General features: G+C 36.6%; 1 pseudogene; it reads left to right on the forward strand.

The window, feature by feature from the left end:
- The first annotated feature begins 2,851 nt into the window (after positions 1-2,851).
- On the forward strand, positions 2,852-3,652 carry LOC141497847 (GTP-binding nuclear protein Ran pseudogene; annotated as a pseudogene).
- Positions 3,653-19,678: the final 16,026 nt, after the last annotated feature.

Below are 19,678 nucleotides of genomic sequence, written 5' to 3' on the forward strand. Positions count from 1 at the left end.
AAATAGGAGACTTCCAACTTTTCCTGATGGAAAGACCAGAGCTAAATAGAAAATTTGAACTTGAAACAGGAAACTAAAGAGACACATAAAAAGGGAAAAAAAGGGAAAAGAAAAAAAATTCTATCCAATAAAGTGTAACTGGCTATGTCCCCATCTGGGAGAGAGATTTTTTTTAATATTTATTTATTCTCTTTTTGTACAAATAATGTTTTTTATACATTAATAAAATATTCTTGTTTAAGAGTAAACAGAATACCCCCCCACAAAATATAGACAGACTTGCTTGAGTGAAAAAGTAAAGGGGAGAGAAAAAAATTAAAATAAAAAAAAGTAATAGTAATAATTGTAGGTATGGCCAGGTGGTGCAATGGACGGAACCCCAGCCCTGGAGCCAGGAGCACCCGAGCCCATATCCCGCCCTGTACACCCAACAATCACCCAGCCATGTGACATGCAAGCCACCCCAACCTCACTGCCCTGCAAAAACCAAAAAAAAGATCCAAAATAAAATAAAATAGTAATAATAGTAGGGGTGGCTGGGTGGTGAACAGAGCATTAGCCCTTGAGCCAGGAGCACCCGGGTCCAAATCTGGCCTCAGACACCCAACCTGCTATGTGGCTCCAGGCAGGCCACCCAGCCCCATTTGCCCTGCACCCCCCCCCAAATAATAATAATAATAATAATAAAATAAATGTGCTTCAGTCTTTGTTCCAACACCAACAACTCTGTCGCGGGTGGATCATATCCTTTATGGTAAGTCCATCGCAAAAGTTACTTCCACATTTTTCCACCATTGCCATTGCTGATCACAACTCCTTCCTTTTGTATTTCTCCACTATAATTTACTATATTTTCTCTCTCCTTTCACACTGACTCTGCTGTAGGGGTAGCTGAGTGGTGCAGCAGACAGAGATCCCTGGTCCTGGGGCCAAGAGGCCCCAAGCCCCCCCTACCACCTCTTAGGCCCAGCATCCACCTGGCCCTGTGGTCCTGGACAGGCCATCCAATCCCAGCCCCTTGCAAGAAGTAAAAAGGAAAATGTGGGAGAAAGATTCTTATAACTCTTGAGAATTGTAATTAGGGAGAATATACTTAGCCAGAAGTAATGGACCCTCATGACTTGTCTGTGACTCAGAATGATATGAAAACAATGTCTCCTTAAAAAGAGGGACACAGTAAAGAGATGGGAGTATGGAGGAGATTGAGTGTGGTAAATCATATTACATGAAGAGGTACAAAGGACCTATTGCAACAGAGGGGAAGAAGGGAGGAGGTGAAAACCACACACTCAGTTAACAAACTTATCAACCTTTCAAATATTAAAAGGGGAAAGGGGGAAGGGGAGGAAAAGGGGAACAGAAAGTAGGAAAGGAAAAAGGGGCAAAGGTGAAGGGGAAAGATAAGGGGCAGGGTTGATATAAGGGGGAAAATATACTGAAGGAGGTGGTATTCATAAGTAAAAATACTGGGGAATATGGATAAAGTAAAATAGGGGGAAAAATACAAACAGAGGGAAGATAACATAGAGGGCAATAAAGAATTAGTAATTATAACTTTGAATGTGAATGAGATGAACTCTCCCATAAAACATAAGTGAATAGCAGAGTGGATTAAAAAACAGAATCCTTCAATATGCTGCTTACAAGAAACTCATTTGAAGCAAAGAGGTACATATAGAGTAAAGGTAAAAGGTTGGAGCAGAATATATTTTGCTTCAGCTAAAGTGAAAAAGGCAGGAGTAGTAATCCTTATCTCAGACAAAGCAGCTGCAAAAATAGATTTCATTAAATGAGATAAGGAAGGAAACTATATCCTCTCAATACTAAATATGCATACACCAAGTGGTATAACATCCATATTCTTAGAGGAGAAGCTGAATGAGCTACAAGAAGACATAGAAAGCAAAACTCTACTAGTGGGAGACCTTAACCTCCCACTCTCAGATTTAAATAAATCTAATCATAAAATAAACAAGAGGGAACTTACTGAGGTAATTAGAATGTTAAAAAACCTAGACATGATAGACCTATAGAAGAAATTGAATGGGGATAGAAAGGAATATACTTTTTTCCTGCAGTACATGGCATTTGCACAAAAATTGGCCATGTACTAGGGCATAAAAACTTTATAATCAAATTCAGGAAGGCAGAAATAGTAAATACTTTCTTCTTAGATCATAATGCAATAAAAATCACAAGCAATAAAGGGCCATGGAGAGACAGACCTAAAACTAATTGGAATAAATAACCTCATTTTAAAGAATGAGTGAAGCAAGCAACAAATTATGGAGAGAATTAATGATTTCATTCTTGATAATGACAATAACGAGACAACATACCAAAACTTGGGGGATACAGCCAAGGCAGTTATTATGGGATATATTATATCTTTAACTGCTTATATGAATAAAATAGAGAAAGAGGAAATCAATGTACTAAGCATGCAACTAAAAAAATTAGAGAGAGAACAAATCAAAACCCCCCAATTAAATACCAAATTAACAATTCTAAAAATTAAAGGAGAAATTAATAAAACTGAAAGCAAGAAAACTATTGAACTAATTAATAAAACCAAGAGTTGGTTTTAAGGGGAAAAACAATGAAATTGATAAGCATTTGGTTAATTTGATTTAAAAAAGAAAGAAAAAACAAATTAGTAGTATCATAAATGAAAAAGGTGAACTCACCACCAATGAGGAGGAAATTAAAGTAATAATTTGGAATTATTTTGCCCAACTGTATGACAATAAATTTTATAAGCTAAGTGAAATGGATGAATATTTACAAACATGTAAGTTGCCCATGTTAAATGAAGAGGAAACTAAATACCTAAATAACCCTAACTCAGAAAAAGAAATTCAAGAAGCTATCATTTAGAATCGCGCTTCTGCCATCTTTCCATCGTTCAGTCAGGCGGAGACGGAGACGCTTCTGGAAGAACCATCGCGATGGCCGCCCAAGGAGAACCCCAAGTGCAGTTCAAACTTGTATTAGTTGGTGATGGAGGTACTGGAAAAACCACATTTGTAAAACGTCACTTGACTGGTGAATTTGAGAAGAAGTATGTAGCCACCTTGGGAGTTGAAGTACACCCCCTCGTTTTCCATACTAACAGAGGTCCCATTAAATTCAACATATGGGATACAGCTGGGCAAGAGAAATTTGGTGGTCTGAGGGACGGTTATTACATCCAAGCTCAGTGTGCCATTATAATGTTTGATGTAACATCAAGAGTTACTTACAAGAATGTACCTAACTGGCATAGAGATGTGGTACAAGTATATGAAAATATCCCTATAGTGTTGTGTGGCAACAAAGTGGATATTAAGGACAGAAAAGTCAAGGCGAAATCAATCGTCTTCCATAGGAAGAAGAATCTCCAGTACTATGACATTTCAGCCAAAAGTAACTACAACTTTGAGAAGCCCTTCCTTTGGCTTGCTAGAAAACTTATTGGAGATCCTAATTTGGAGTTTGTTGCCATGCCTGCTCTTGCACCTCCAGAGGTTGTCATGGACCCAGCACTGGCAGCACAGTATGAGCAGGACTTACAGATTGCTCAGACAACTGCGCTCCCTGATGAAGATGATAACCTGTAAGGGAATGAAGCTAGAGCCCAGTGTCAGAGGTCTAGTTTTATAGGCAACTGTCCTGTGATGTCAGTGGTGTAGTGTGTTTGCCACTTTATTATATAGCTGAGCAGAACATGTGCTTAATCTTTGGGATGCTGAAGGAGATGAATGGGCTTCCAAGTGAATGTGGCAGTTTAAAAAAATATAATTCATATTTTGGACCTGCGTATTTAGCTGTTTTGGACCGCAATTACGTCCCCTTGAGTTTCAAATATAAGACTGCTGCAGTCCCATCACAATATTCAGTGGTGAGTCTTGTTTGTTACTGTCATTCCATTTTCGTTTAGATCATAATAAAGTTGTATTTCAAATATCTAAAAAAAAAAAAGCTATCATTTAACTCCATAAGAAAAAATCTCCAGGGCCAGATGGATTCACAAGTGAATTCTACCAAGCATTTAAGGAACAATTGGTTCCAATTCTATATAAACTCTTTGGAAAAATAGGTGAAGATGGAACTCTGTCTAACTCCTTCTATGACACCATTCTGGTGCTAATACCTAAACCAGGAAGTGTCAAAACAGAGAAAGAATATTAAATATGGATGCAAAAATCTTAAATAAAAGTCTTAGCAAAGTGATTACAGCAAGTTATCACTAGGATAATACACTATGACCAAGCAGGATTTATCCCAGGAATGCAGGGTTCATTCAATATTAGGAAAACTGTTAGTATAATTGACTATATCAATAACAAACCTAACAGAAATCACATGATTATCTCAATAGATGTTGAAAAAGCCTTTGACAAAATACAACACCCATTCCTACTAAAAACACTAGAAAGCATAGGAAGAAATGGATTAGAATAATTAGCAGTATCTATCTGAAAGCATTAATAATCATTATATACAATGGGGAAAAGCTAGAGGCATCCCCAATAAGATCAGGGGTGAAACAAGGATGCTCGTTATTACCACTACTATTCAATATTGTATTAGAAATGTTAGCTTCAGCAATAAGAGAAGAAAAAGAAATTGAAAGAATTACAATTCACTTTTTGCAGATGACCTAGAGAATCCTAAAAAAAGCATCTAAAAAACTACTAGAAACAATTAGCAACTTTAGCAAACTTGCAGGATATAATATAAACCCTCATAAATCCTCAACATTTCTATATATTAATAGCAAGATACAATAGCAAGAGCTAGAAAGAGAAATTCCATTTAAAGTAAGTTCAGACAATATAAAATACTTGGGAGTCTACCTGCCAAGGCAGACTCAGAAACTCTATGAAAACAATTATAAAATACTCTTCACACAAATAAAATAGGGTAACTGGGCAAATATCAGGGGCTCATGGATAGGCTGAGTTAATATAACAAAAATGACAATTCTACCTAAATTAATCTACTTATTTAGTACCTAACCAAACTTTCAAAAAAATTACTTTAATGACCTAGAATAAATTGTAACTAAATTCATATTTTTTATATGTCAAGAATATACAGGGATTTAATGAGATAAGTGCTGAAGAAGGTGACTTACCCTTACCAGATCTAAAATGAGATTACAAAGTGTCAGTCATCAAAACTGTCTTGTATTGGCTAAGAAAGAGATTGGTGGATCATTAGAATAGATTAGATGCAAAAGAGACAGCCAGAAATGATTATAGTATTCTGCTGTTTGATAAACCCTAAGAGTCCAGCTTCTAGGATAAGAATTCTTTCTTTGATTAAAACCTGCTGGAAAAAAATTGGAAATTAGTATGGCAGAAACTTGGATTAGATCAAAATCTCACCCCCTACCAAGATAAGATCAAAATGGGTACAGGATTTAGACATAAAAGACAATATTATAAGCAAACTAGGAGATCAAGGAATAGTTTACTTGTCAAATCTATGGAAAGGGAAGCAGTTTATGACCAAGGAAGAAATGGAGAACATTATTAAATTAAAAAGGTTTTGCACAAACAAAACCACTACAACCAAGATCAAAAGAAGTGTAGTAAATTGGGAAACAATTTTTACAACTAGTATTTCTGACAAAAAGACTCATTTCTAAAATATATAGAGAACTGAGTCAAATTCACAAAAGAAAAACAAGCCATTCCTCAATTGACAAATGGTCAAAGGATATACAAAGGCAATATACAGATGAGGAAATCAAAGTTATCTATAGTCATAAAAAATTGCTCTAAATCATTACTGATTAGAGAAATGAAAATTAAAGTAGCTCTAAGATACCATCTCACACTTATCAGATTGGTCAATATGACCACAAAAGGACAATGTTCAATATTGTAAAGGATGTGGGAAATCTGGACACTAATACATTTTTGATGGACCTGCAAACTCTTCCAACCTTTCTGGGAGAAACCTGGAATTATGCCCAATAGGCAATAAAAATGTGCATATCCTTTGATCCAACAATACCACTATTGGGTATATAGCCTGAAGAGATCATGAAAAAAGGGTAAGAATATCACTTGCACAAAAATATTCATAGCAGCCCTGTTTATGTTAACAAAGAATTGGAAATCAAGTGAATGTCCATCAACTGGGGAATTACTGAAAAAATTGTGGTATATGTATGTTATGGAATACTATTGTTCTATTAGAAACCAAGAGGGATGGAAATTTAGAGAAGCCTAGAAAGACTTGTGAATTGATGATGAGCAAAATGAGGAGAACTAGAACATTGTACACCCTAATGGCAACACAGGGGTGATGATCAAACTTATTGGATTTGCTCATCCTATCAATGCAATAATCAGAGACAATTTTAGAGCACCTGTGCTGGAGAATACTGTCTATACCCAGAGAAAGAACAGCGGAGTTTAAACAAAGACCAACATCTCTTACCTTCAATTATTTTATTTAAAAAAAGTGTCTTATGTACTACATAATTTTGCCATCTCTAATATTTTACTTTCTCTTCAAGGATATGATTTCTCTCCCAACACATTCAATTTTCATCAATGTATAGCATGGAAACAATGTAAGGGAGGGTGGAGGAAAGATTATAAAATTCAAAGCCTTACAGAAAATGATGGGTAGAAACTGCTATTGCATATAACTGGTAAACAAATAAAATATTAATTTAAAAATCTGAAAAAGAAAAAAGAATGTTGATCAACACAATTATCAAAAATAATTCTGGAGGACAAATAATAAAGAATGTTACTCACCTTCACACAGAGAAATGACATGCTAAATATGCAGATTGAGACATAGGCAATGTGAGATTTGTTATGCATACTTGTTTATTAGGGTTTTTCTTTTTTTTATTTAATGGAAGGAAGTTGTATCAGATAGTAAAGTAATACTTACTAATTGAAAACATTAATTTAAAAAATAAAAATAACTGAAAGACTCTAAGTTTCTTCTAATTCTAGGCACCTAGGTGATATAGTTAATTGAATACTGAATCTGGAGTCAGGAAGATCTGAGTTCAAATTTGACCTCAGACACTCACTAATTTTCTGACCCTAGACAAATCATTTAACTTGCCTCAATTTCCTCATCTGTAAAATAAGAATAATAATAGTAACTACCTTTCAGGGTTGTTGTGAGAATGAAATGAATAGTATATGTAAAGTTATTTTCAAGAGCTAAAATGCTTTATAAATGTTAGTTATCATTATTATTACAGTTTTTTAGAAAAATAAATAATGAATAGAAAAACTTCAGAGAAAATTTGGATAAGGTGGATAAGTAATGCAGAGACAAATTAGTAGACCTGAAAGAACAATTTATAGAATGACCATAATAATGTAAAGGAAGACCATAATAATGTAAAGGAAGAAAACAAAGGCTTCAAAACTCTGCTCAATGCCTGATATAACATAAGTTTGGAAGACTGATGGTGAAGTATACATTCTATCTCTCAGCAGAGAGTCATGGAACAGGGCATGAGTTTTCCAACATGGCAAATTAACTAATTGTATATGAATAAACTTATTTATTACAAAGGAGGATTCTATTGGGACTGGGAGAGAAAGTGAAAGGTAGCAGTGATATACAAAAAAATGGTATCAGTAAGGTATTTTAAGATATATTATTGCATAATAAGAAATTATATATATATATATATATATATATATATATATATATATATATATATATATATATGGACAAAATTGCCTCTGTCTGGGAATACCTTCCCTCATTGTAAAAGACTGATGCTGGAAAAGATTGCATGCAAAAGGAAAATGGAATGACAGAGTATGTGATGGATACATGGTATCTTGGAAATAATGACCATGAACTTGTACAAACTTCAATAGATAATGGAGAGAAAGACCTGGCATGCTATGGTACATGGGCATGTTAGACTTTTTCCATTTTTTATGATTTCTTTGAGATATAGACCTAGTATTGGTATTGCTGGATCAAAGGTTATTAACAATTTTATTACCCTTTGAGCATAATTCCAAATTGCTCTACCATGGTCCATGAGATCACAGAGTCAAACAACAACAAAACAAAGTCTCCTTCCAGGTTTATATAGAAGAATGACTTTGATTTATTCAAAGGTCTAAGACATCAAACAAAATTTGTTCAATGAGTTGAGATTCCATAAATGAGTCTTTTTTTTAAGGTTTTTTTTTTTTTGGCAAGGCAAATGGGGTTAAGTGGCTTGCCCAAGGCCACACAGCTAGGTAATTATTAAGTGTCTGAGATCAGATTTGAACCCAGGTACTCCTGACTCCAGGGCCGGTGCTTTATCTACTGTGCCACCTAGCCACCCCTATAAATGAGAGTCTTAATAAGTTATTATGACCAAAAACATGGTGATGAGTCGCTCTGAATTTAGTCAGGTTAATCTTTGGAAGACAGGTGTACAATCTGTTGGATCCATATTCAGACCTTTCCTAGCTTTACTGGATCTGTTTGTACTCCATTCATGTAACCTCTCAGGTTCACCTCCATACCATGAAGAAAAGTCAGGCTTAGATGAATCCAATCACTGACTTTTGTTGTGTTCAATCATTTCTGAAGCCATTTTCCATCATTTCTTACAGCACAGTAGTATTCCATCACAATCATATTCCACAATTAGTTTTACTATTCCCCAGTTGATGGGTATCCCTCAAGTTTCCAGTTTCTTGCCACCACAAAAATAATTTTAATTAATATTTTTGTAATATAGATTCTTTTCCTTTGTCACAAAGAAAAACTATTTAGCAAATCCATTCAATAGAAAGGATAATTGAATATGAGACACACACACACACACACACACACACACAGAGAGAGAGAGAGAGAGAGAGAGAGAGAGAGAGAGAGAGAGAGAAAATTCTATCCTAATAGTCAATCACTAAGCACTTTATTATGAGAGTTTATATGATCACAACTCTGGACCAGAAAGAATTTTGGAAAAGTTGTCTAGTTCAATCATCTCATGGAGGAAGGTGAGTTCCAGGAAAGCTGAGCCCCTTGCCAAAGGTTATATAGGTAGTCAGTGAGTAGGAGAGGAGAGAAGGTTTTCCACACTACCCCTCACTGAGTTTTGGTATCTATTCTCCAGAACTTTCAAAAATGTTTTCATTCCTCAGAATTCAGCTTCCTTTTAGTGATCAGTTTGTTTATATTGTTTGCATTCTTCTGTGTCCTATCCTCTTAGTTCTGTTTTTTTCAGGTTATATCCAGTCATTCAAATCTTATCACATCAAGTCATACATGCAAAGTTAGAAGGAACCTCAGACTGCTGAGTTAGGATGATCTGAGTTCAAATCTTGCCTCAGTTACATTTACAACTGGTATGATTGTCTCTTAGCCCCATATAGCCTCTCTTAGCCCTTCTACCTTAAACCACAATCCTGTGATTCTTTTATCACACTTTTCTCTTCATCTGCTGCTAACCATTCCACCTTCTAGAGGAAGCCTACCTTAACACCCCTATCTCTTTTTTTTGTGGTTCATATCTTTATTTACTATCTCAAAGAACTCCGATAGATTAGTCAGGAATGATATTTCTTTAAAGAAACCATGTTGTCTTTGCCCAGTAGAGTATGTTTGCTTAAATATTCAGTGATCTACCTTTTTTAATAGGTTCTTTTTATTTAGAAGTTTCCAGAATTCTATCTGGAATTCTTTTTTTTTTATTTTTATTAAAGATATTATTTGACTTTTACAGTTTTCCCCCAATCTTGCTTCCCTCCCCCACCCCCACCCCACAGATAGCACTCCGTCAGTCTTTACTTTGTTTCCATGTTATACCACGATCAAAATTGGGTGTGATGGGAGAGAAATCATATCCTTAAAGAGAACAGAATTCTCAGAGGTATCCAGATCAAACCATAAGACATCTGGTTTTTTTTTCCAAATTAAAGGGAATACTCCTTGTATTTTGTTCAAACTCCACAGCTCCTTATCTAGATAGATGGTACTCTCCTTTGCAGACAGCCAAAAATTGTTCCCAATTGTTGCACTGATGGAATGAGCAAGTCCTTCAAGGTTGAACATCACTCCCATGTTGCTGTTAGGGTATACAGTGTTTTTCTGGTTCTGCTCATCTCACTCAGCATCAGTTCATGCAAATACCTCCAGGTTTCCCTGAAATCCCATCCCTCCTGATGTCTAATAGAACAATAGTATTCCATGACATACATATACCACAGTTTGCTAAACCATTCCCCAATTGAAGGACGTTTACTGGATTTCCAATTCTTTGCCACCACAAACAGGGCTGCTATAAATATTTTTGTACAAGTAATGTTTTTACCCCTTTTCCTCATCTCTTCAGGGTATAGACCCAGTAGTGTTATTGCTGGGTCAAAGGGTATGCATATTTTTGTTGCCCTTTAGGCATAGTTCCAAATAGCTCTGCAGAAGGGTTGAGAGAGTTCACCACTCCACCAACAGTGTAATAGTGTCACAGATTTCCCACATCCCTTCCAAGAATGATCATTATCCTTCCTGGTCATACTGGCCAATCTGAGAGGTGTGAGGTGGTACCTCAACAAAGCTTTAATTTGCATTTCTCTAATAATTAATGATTTAGAGCATTTTTTCATATGGCTATGGATTGCTTTGATCTCATCTGTAAATTGCCTTTGCATATCCTTTGACCATTTGTCAATTGGGGAATGGCTTTTTGTTTTAAAAATATGACTCAGTTCTCTGTGTATTTTAGAAATGAGTCCTTTGTCAGAATCATTAGTTATAAAGATTGTTTCCCAATTTACTACTTTTCTTTTGATTTTGATTACATCTGTTTTACCTGTGCAAAAACTTTTTAATTTAATGTAATCGAAATCATCTAATTGGTTTTTAGTGATGTTATCCAACTCTTCCTTAGTCAGAAACTGTTCCCCTTTCCATAGATCTGACAGGTAGACTAGTCCTTGATCTTCTAATTTGCTTATAGTATTGTTTTTTATGTCTATGTCCTGTAACCATTTTGATCTTATCTTGGTAAAGGGTGTGAGGTGTTGGTCTAATCTAAGTTTCTTCCATACTAACTTCCAATTATCCCAGCAGTTTTTATCAAAGAGGGAGTTTTTATCCTGGTGGCCTGACTCTTTGGGTTTATCAAACAGCAGATTACTATAATCCTCTCCTGCTTTTACACCTAGTCTATTCCACTGGTCCACCACTCAGTTTTGATGACTGATGCTTTATAATATAATTTTAGATCTGGTAGTGCTAAGCCACCTTCGTTTGCATTTTTTTTCATTAAGCTCCTGGAAATTCTTGACTTTTTATTTCTCCATATGAATTTGCTTACAATTTTTTCTAGCTCATTAAAGTAATTTTTTGGAATTTTGATTGGTAGGGCACTAAACAGACAGTTTAGTTTTGGTAGAATTGTCATTTTTATTATATTAGCTCTACCTATCCATGAGCAGTTGATATTTGCCCAGTTATTTAAATCTGATTTAATTTGTGTGAGAAGTGTTTTATAATTGTTTTCAAAAGGATTCTGAGTCTGTCTTGGCAAATAGACTCCCAAGTATTTTACACTGTCTGAGGTTACTTTGAATGGAATTTCTCTTTCTAGCTCTTCCTGCTGTTTCTTGCTAGTCATATATAGGAAAGTTGAGGATTTATGGGGGTTGATTTTATAACCTGCAACTTTGCTAAAATTGCTAATTGTTTCCAGTAGTTTTTTAGATGATTTCTTGGAATTCTCTAGGTAGACCATCATGTCATCTGCGAAGAGTGAGAGTTTATTCTCTTCCTTCCCAATTCTAATTCCTTTAATTTATTTTTCTTCTCTAATTGCTGATGCTAGCATTTCTAATACAATATTGAATAGTAGTGGTGATAATGAGCACCCTTGTTTAACCCCTGATCTTATTGGGAATTCCTCTAGCCTCTCCCCATTGAGTATAATGCTTGTTGATGGTTTCAGATAGATACTGCTCACTATTTTAAGGAACAGTCCATTTATTCCTACATTCTCTAGTGTTTTTAATAGGAATGGATGCTGTATTTTGTCAAAAGCTTTTTCAGCATCTATTGATATGATCATATGTTTTCTGATAGGCTTGTTATTGATATAATTGAGTATACTAACAGTTTTCCTAATATTGAACCAACCCTGCATTCCTGGAATAAATCCTACTTGATCATAATGTATTATCCTAGTGATGACTTGTTGTAGTCATTTTGCTAAGATTTTATTTAGGATTTTTGCATCTATATTTATGAGGGAGATAGGTCTATAATTTTCTTTCTCTGTTTTAACTCTTCCTGGTTTAGGTAGCAGTACCATATTGGTTTCATAGAAAGAGTTAGGCAGAGTTCCATCTTTTCCTATTTTTCCAAAGAGTTTATATAGGATTGGAACCAATTGTTCCTTAAATGTTTGGTAGAATTCACTTGTGAATCCATCAGGACCTGTAGATTTTTTTTTAGGGAGTTCACTAATGGCTTGTTGAATTTCTTTTTCTGAGATAGGGTTGTTCAGGTATTTAATCTCTTCTTCATTTAACCTGGGCAACTTATATTTTTGTAAATATTCATCCATTTCACTTAGATTATCAAATTTATTGGCATAAAGTTGGACAAAATAATTTCAAATTATTACTTTAATTTCCTCCTCATTGGTGGTGAGTTCACCTTTTTCATTTATAATACTAGCAATTTGGTTTTCTTCTTTCTTTTTTTTTTAATCAAATTGACCAGAGGTTTATAAATTTTATTGGTTTTTTCATAATACCAACTTTTGGTTTTATTTATTAATTCAATAGTTTTTTTTTTGCTTTCAATTTTATTAATTTCTCCTTTGATTTTTAAAATGTCTAATTTGGTATTTGATTGGGGATTTTTGATTTGTTCTTTCTCTAATTTTTTTAGTTGCATGTTTAGTTCATTGATTTCCTCTTTCTCCAATTTATTCATATAAGCATTTAGAGCTATAATATATCCCCTGAGAGTTGCTTTGAATGAATCCCATAGGTTTTGGTATGTTGTTTCATTATTATCATTATCTAGGATAAAATGGTTAATTCTTTCTATAATTTGCTTTTTGGTCCACTCATTTTTTAAGATAAGGTTATTCAGTTTCCAATTTGCTCTAGGTCTATATCTCCTTGGCCCAGTATTGCATATGACTTTTATTGCATTGTGATCTGAGAAAGATGTATTCACTATTTCTGCCTTTCTGCAGTTGATCATTAGGTTTTTATGTCCTAGTACATGGTCAATTATTGTATAAATTCCATGTACTGCAGAGAAAAAGGTATATTCCTTCCTATCCCCATTCAGTTTCCTCCATAAGTCTGCCATATCTAATTTTTCTAACAATCTATTTACCTCCCTAATTTCTTTCTTGTTTGTTTTATGATTTGAATTATCTAGATCTGATAGCGGGAGGTTGAGGTCTCCTACTAGTAGGGTTTTGCTGTCTATGTCTTCCTGTAATTCTTTCAGCTTCTCCTCTAAGAATTTGGGTGCTGTCCCACTGGGTGCATATATATTCAGTATTGAAATGACGTTATTGTCTATGGCACCTTTTAGGAGGATAAAGTTTCCTTCCTTATCTCTTTTCATGCTATCTATTTTTGCGGCTGCTTTGTCTGAGATAAGGATTGCTACCCCTGCTTTTTTTACTTCAGCTGAAGCAAAATATATTTTGCTCCAACCTTTTACCTTTACTCTATATGTATCTCTCTGCTTCAAATGAGTTTCTTGTAAGCAGCATATTGTAGGATTCTGGTTTTTAATCCACTCTGCTATTTGCTTACATTTTAAGGGAGAGTTCATCCCATTCACATTCAAGGTTATGATTTCTAATTCTTTATTGCCCTCTGTGCTATCTTCCCTCTGTTTGTATTTTTCCCCCTTCCCCCCTTTTATCCATATTCCCCAGTATTTTGCTTTTGAATACCACCCCTTCAGTGTGTTTGCCCTCCTATCACTCCCTCCCCTTTCTTCCGCCTTTTCCTCTTCCCTTCCCTTCCTTTTGTTATTTCCCCTTATTTCCTCCACTACCCTTCCCTTTCTCTGTCCCCCCCTCCCCTTTTCCCCTTTTACTTCTTGAAAGGTTAGATGTTTTATAAGTTAACTGAGTATGTGTAGGTTGACTTTAAGCCAAGTCTGATGAGAAGAAGATTCAGGTGTTTCTACTCTACTCCCTTCTTCCCCTCTATTACCATAGGTGTTTTGTACCTCTTAGTGTAATGAGATTTGTCCCATTCAATCCCCTCCCTCCTCCCGTCTCTTTCCTGTCCCCCTTTTTAGGGAGGTAATGTATTTTTTTAGATCATTCTATCTAAGTCATAGAAAATTCTGAGTGTCTGACCCTTCTAGTTCAGTATATTCTGTTGAATAGAGTCCAAATTCCTGAGAGTTATTAGAGTCTTTCTCCCTGGTGGAGTTCAAGCCAGTTGCATCCCATTAGATATCAGTCTCATGGATAGGTCATGGATGTCCAGCATTTCTGGCTAGGTATATTCTCTCTGTTAGAGTTACATTTCTCAGGATTCTCAGGATTTATGAGAGTCTCTACCCCACCCATGCTGGGATATAGCCAGTTTCAACTTGCTGGATTGCATTTTTTTCCTTTTACCGCCCCCCCCCCCCCTTTTTTTTTACCTTTTCATGTGTCTCTTGAACCTCCTGTTTGATATCCAACTTTTCTGTTTAGCTCTGGTCTTTTCATCAGAAATTTTTGGAATTCTTCCATTTCGTTAAATGTCCATCTTTTTCCCTGGAAGAGAAGGCTCAGCTTTGCAGGAAAGTAGATTCTTGGCTGCATTCCAAGCTCCTGCGCTCTTTGAAATATCTCGTTCCAGGCCCTTCGATCCCTTAAAGTTGATGCAGCCAGGTTCTGCGTGATCCTTACTGTGGCTCCTTGATATTTAAATTGTTTCTTTCTGGCTTCTTGCAGGATTTTCTCTTTTATCTGATAGTTCTGGAGTTTGGCCACAACATTCCTTGGTGTTTTCCTTTTAGGATCTTTTTCTGGTGGGGATCGATGTACTCTTTCAATAACTACTTTGCCCTCTGATTCCATGATATCAGGGCAGTTTTCCATCACTAGATCCTGTAATATTAAGTCCAGGCTTTTTTTCTCTTCAATGTTTTCAGGAAGTCCTATAATTTTCAGGTTTCCCCTCCTCTATCTATTCTCGAGGTCAGTGGTTTTGTTGATGAGGTATTTCACATTTGCTTCTATTTTTTCTATTTTTTTGATTTTGTTTAACTGACTCTTGCTGTCTCGTGGAGTCATTAGTTTCTGTAGACTCCATTATTTTTTGGGGGGAGGAGTTTTCTTCATTAACCTTTTCCAATTGGTTGATTCTACTTTTGAAAGAGCTTTCCATTTGACCATTTGAGGCTTTGAGAGAATTAATTTCTTTTTGCATTTGCTTATTTGAGGATCTGAGAGAATTATTCTCATTTTGCAAGGTATTAATTCTCTCCCCCAAATTTTCCAGTTGATTTTTAAACTCCTTTCTTATTTCTTCAAGGAAGTCTTTCTGTGCTGGAGACCAGATTGTATGCTTCTCAGAGGTTCCAGGTCTCTCTGAGTTGGGGTCTTTCCCTTCCAGGAATTTTTCTATGGATCCACCTTTCCTCTGACCCTTCTTCATTATGCTAAGACCTCGAGTTGCGGGGGGGGGGGGGGGGGGGGGGGGGGGGTGGGGCTGGTTCACCTGGGCTTGGGATCTCTAAAGGCTTTACTGAGTGCAGTTTCTCTGGCTGGCCAGTAGGAGGTGCTGGTTGTCCTCTCTGGGGTGTCTGTGACCTTGGTTGTGAGGCCTTCTCCCTTTGCTTGAGGGAGGGAATTGGAGCTATTGAATTCTTTTGCCTTCAATCAATGGTGGGCTTTACCCTGGCCTGAGGTCATTCCTCAGCTGGGCTGGTTCTTTTGCTCACACACCTGGGCCTGAGGCAGAAATAATTTGCATTTGTTTGGGAGGAGACCTCAGTGCAATGGAGTGGGCTCAGAGTTTCTCAGACCCGAGGAGCCCAGGGATGGTGTCCGAAGCTGTCCTGCACCAGACCTCTCCCCGCAGCCCCTTCCCCAAACTCCAGGGGGACAGCCCTAATATCAGTGCCTCTGCTTCCCCGCAGACCCAAGCCCCCTTCATCCAGCCCCACCGCTGATACAGCAGGTCTGGCTCTCGGGCCCTCAGACTCCCGGTTCCGATTCAGCTGTTGGTCTGGCTGATCTTCCCTGGGAGCTCAGACTCACCTGCCGGTACTCAGCCAAGGCTGCTACGGGAGACAAATCCTGAGGTAGATTTTCCTCTCCTGGCTTTTCTTTCTGGGTTTCCTGGTTCGGATTTCTTTTAAGAGGTTTGTTTCATGTGATAGATGGGGAAGAGATCAGGAGACTTTAGAACTGTGCCTGTCTTCTCTCCGCCATCTTGGCCTCCTTAACACCCCTATTTCCAGTGCTTCCACTCGTTTAATTATTTCCTACTTATCGTCTAACCTGAATTCAAATCCAGTCTTAGACACTTTCTACCCATGTCATCCTGGGCATGTCACTCACACTCTGCTTGCCTTAATTTCCTCATCTGTAAAATGAACTTGAGAAGAAAATGGCAAAGCACTTCAGTATCTTTGCCAAGAAAACGTCAAATGAGGTCAGGAAGAGTCAGACATACCTGAAGTGACTGAAAAACAACCAAATTATCCTGTGCATCATTTGCTTCTTTATATCTGTTTGCAAATTGATTCCCCCATTTTACTGTAAGCTCCTTGAGGGCAGGGACAGTCTTTTGCCTCTTTTTGTATCCTCAGTGTTTAGCATAGTGCTGATAAAAAGTAGGCACTTAATAAAGGTTTTTTGATTAATTGATGGAAATAGCTCAATACTCTGAACCTAAGAGCTTTGGGAATGGTAATGCTCCCAGCCTATTATCCATAGTCATCATCCACCAATCCTACAGAGATACAGCCTGGCAAATTAACTGAGGGCACTATAGCCACAACTCATGAAGATTCAGAAAAGTTCTTCATTGTACACTCTAATAGCAACATGGGGGGTGATAATCAACCTTAATGGACTTGCTCCTGAGTGCAATAATCAGGGACAATTTTAGAATACCTGCAACTAAGAATGCCATCTATATCCAAAGAAAGAACTGTGGGGTTTAAAAAAAAGACCAAAGAGTATTACCTTCAATTTAAAAAAAAAAGTTGTCTTATGTATTACATAATTTTGCTATTTCTAATATTTTATTTTTCCACAAGGATATGATTTTTCTCTCAACACATTCAATTTTGATCAATGCATAGCATGGAAACAATGTAAAGATTATAAGATTGCCTTCTATGTGGGGGGGGGAGAATGGAAGGGGGAAAGTGTAAAATTCAAAACCTTACCAAAAAAATGATAGAAACTACTATTGTATACAATTGGAAAACAAATAAAATATTTCTATAAAAAATAGAAAGGAAAGTTCTTGACTATGAAGTCCTTCACATTGTCAAATGCTCAGCATCAGAAGTTGATCTAACTGTATCTGTAAACATGTCCTCAAAGCACAGGGATTGCCATTCATTTTGCTGTTGGATTTAAGGGTTATGCGATCTCTATGTCTGACTTGCAGCTGAAACAATCCATATGTGTTATTTCCTCTAGGATGTGAGTTCCTTCAGTGCAGAGAATGTCCAACTTATCTATTCATATCCTTACTACTTGGCAAACATTAAGCACTAAAACTACTTCATAGGGGGCGGCTAGGTGGCACAGTGTATAGAGCACCAGCCCTGGAGTCAGGGGTACCTGAGTTCAAGTCCAGCCTCAGACACTTAATAATTACCTAGATGTGTGGCATTGGGCAGGTCACTTAACCCCATTGCCTTGTTAAAAAAAACCAAACAAAAAATACTTCATAGTCTGTGTAACTTTGTACTACATTTATTTGGTTTTATCTTTTATATATTCTATATCTTGTTTCCATTACCAGATTATAATGATCACATTTCCCTATGTATGACACACTCTTTTTTGAATAATTTGCCGGTCTAAAACCTGGGAATGTCTTATACAGTGGCTGTAGATTTTTTTACTTGCATTTCCTGCTTTTTTGAGCTTGTTGTCTTTGATCTGAATTCAAGTTCAAAGTGATGGACTTTGCAAAAGTGAATAGAAATCCTGTTGTTTAATGTCAGTTTGGTCCTCCTCCAACTGAGAAAACAATCGGAGACTAGCTATGGGAAGAAGAAACCCAAATGAAAATGCACCGGCAGGGGAAGGCCATGAGAGGCAAATCAGCCAAATGACCTGAGATGGAGAGGAAATTGAAGATGTGGATTGAAGAACAGAGGGCAAGTGGAATTGGTTCAGCATGGTTCAGCAGGAGGCCAGAAGAATTGCTGATGAAGAAATGACTGATTTCAAAGGAGGACACAACTGGTGCTTTCAGGTTCATGAAACAGAATAGACTAAGCACCAGACTTGACCAGGGAAAGCTTATGGTCAACCACAGACCAGAGCACAGGCAGGAGAGCAGTCAGAACCTCTCCTAAGATGGTGTTGAGTCATCAAATACAGATGAGGATGAATTAACGAATGGGAGTTTTGACAGTGGTGAGGAGTTGTATGAATTTTATGATGAATAAAACTTGAGTTCAATAACTTTATGTAATACATTTTTTTCAAATTTCAGGCCCCAAAATTAAGGTGTGTCTTATACATAGGAGTGTCATATATATAGGGAAATATGATAATCATCAATTTAATAGAGCAGCTAGGTGGTGCAGTGAATAGAGTGCAGGATATGGAGTCAGGAAGACCCTGAGTTCAAATCTGACCTCAGACATTAGCATTGTGACCCTGTTTGCCTCAGTTTTCTCATCTGTAAAATGAGTTGGAGAAGAAAATGGGAAATCACTCCTGGATCTTTGTCAAGAAAATCCCAAATAAGATCATGAAGAGTTGGACATGACTGAAAAATGACTGAGCAACAATAAATCATTCTAATAGGGAAGAGACTCTCACTTCCTCATCATACATATGATCCCACCCCTAGTACTTAACAAGATTTATAACTTCTAATAAGTGCTTAGTAATTGTTTGTGAAGTGAATTTGTTTGAGGATTTTGCTTTTTCCAAAAAACTCATCATCTTTTGTCCAGAACTTGAGCAATCAGCTTCACCACACTTAGCCAGACTGGTCCTTGGACAACAGACGTAGTTTAATGAATGAATAAACTCCCAATTAATGACAATTAATGCACAAGAAGGCTAAGTGACTTTCTTTAGGTCACACAGTCAGCTAATTATAGATCTGGTGCTAGAATATATATCTGATGATTCTCTGTCTTGTATTCTTTCTATTGGAGTGTTATGTCTCAATAATTAGCATTTACTGTGTCCTCCCTATAAAGGAGGAAGATTGTGCTTGCTTGCTATCCTTGCCTACATTTGAGAGTCCATTAGAACTTTTGCAGCATTTGTGATCTTTGGCTCTTATTGGAATAGACTTGTGCATATAATTACCCTTGGGAAAGTTCATATGACATAGATTTCAGGGATATTGTTTGTTTCTGTTTCTCATTAAGTTTAATTTTAGTTGATATTTGGAGTTTGTAAAAAATACATGTAAATATATTTAATTTTTTAAAAATAACTTCTTGAGATGCTATCAGTAACCCCCTCCAGATATCAATGGTGATTTAACCTTTAACTGGA

The sequence above is a fragment of the Macrotis lagotis genome, chromosome X, assembly GCF_037893015.1.
Source record: "Macrotis lagotis isolate mMagLag1 chromosome X, bilby.v1.9.chrom.fasta, whole genome shotgun sequence".
Lineage (NCBI taxonomy): Eukaryota > Metazoa > Chordata > Mammalia > Peramelemorphia > Peramelidae > Macrotis > Macrotis lagotis.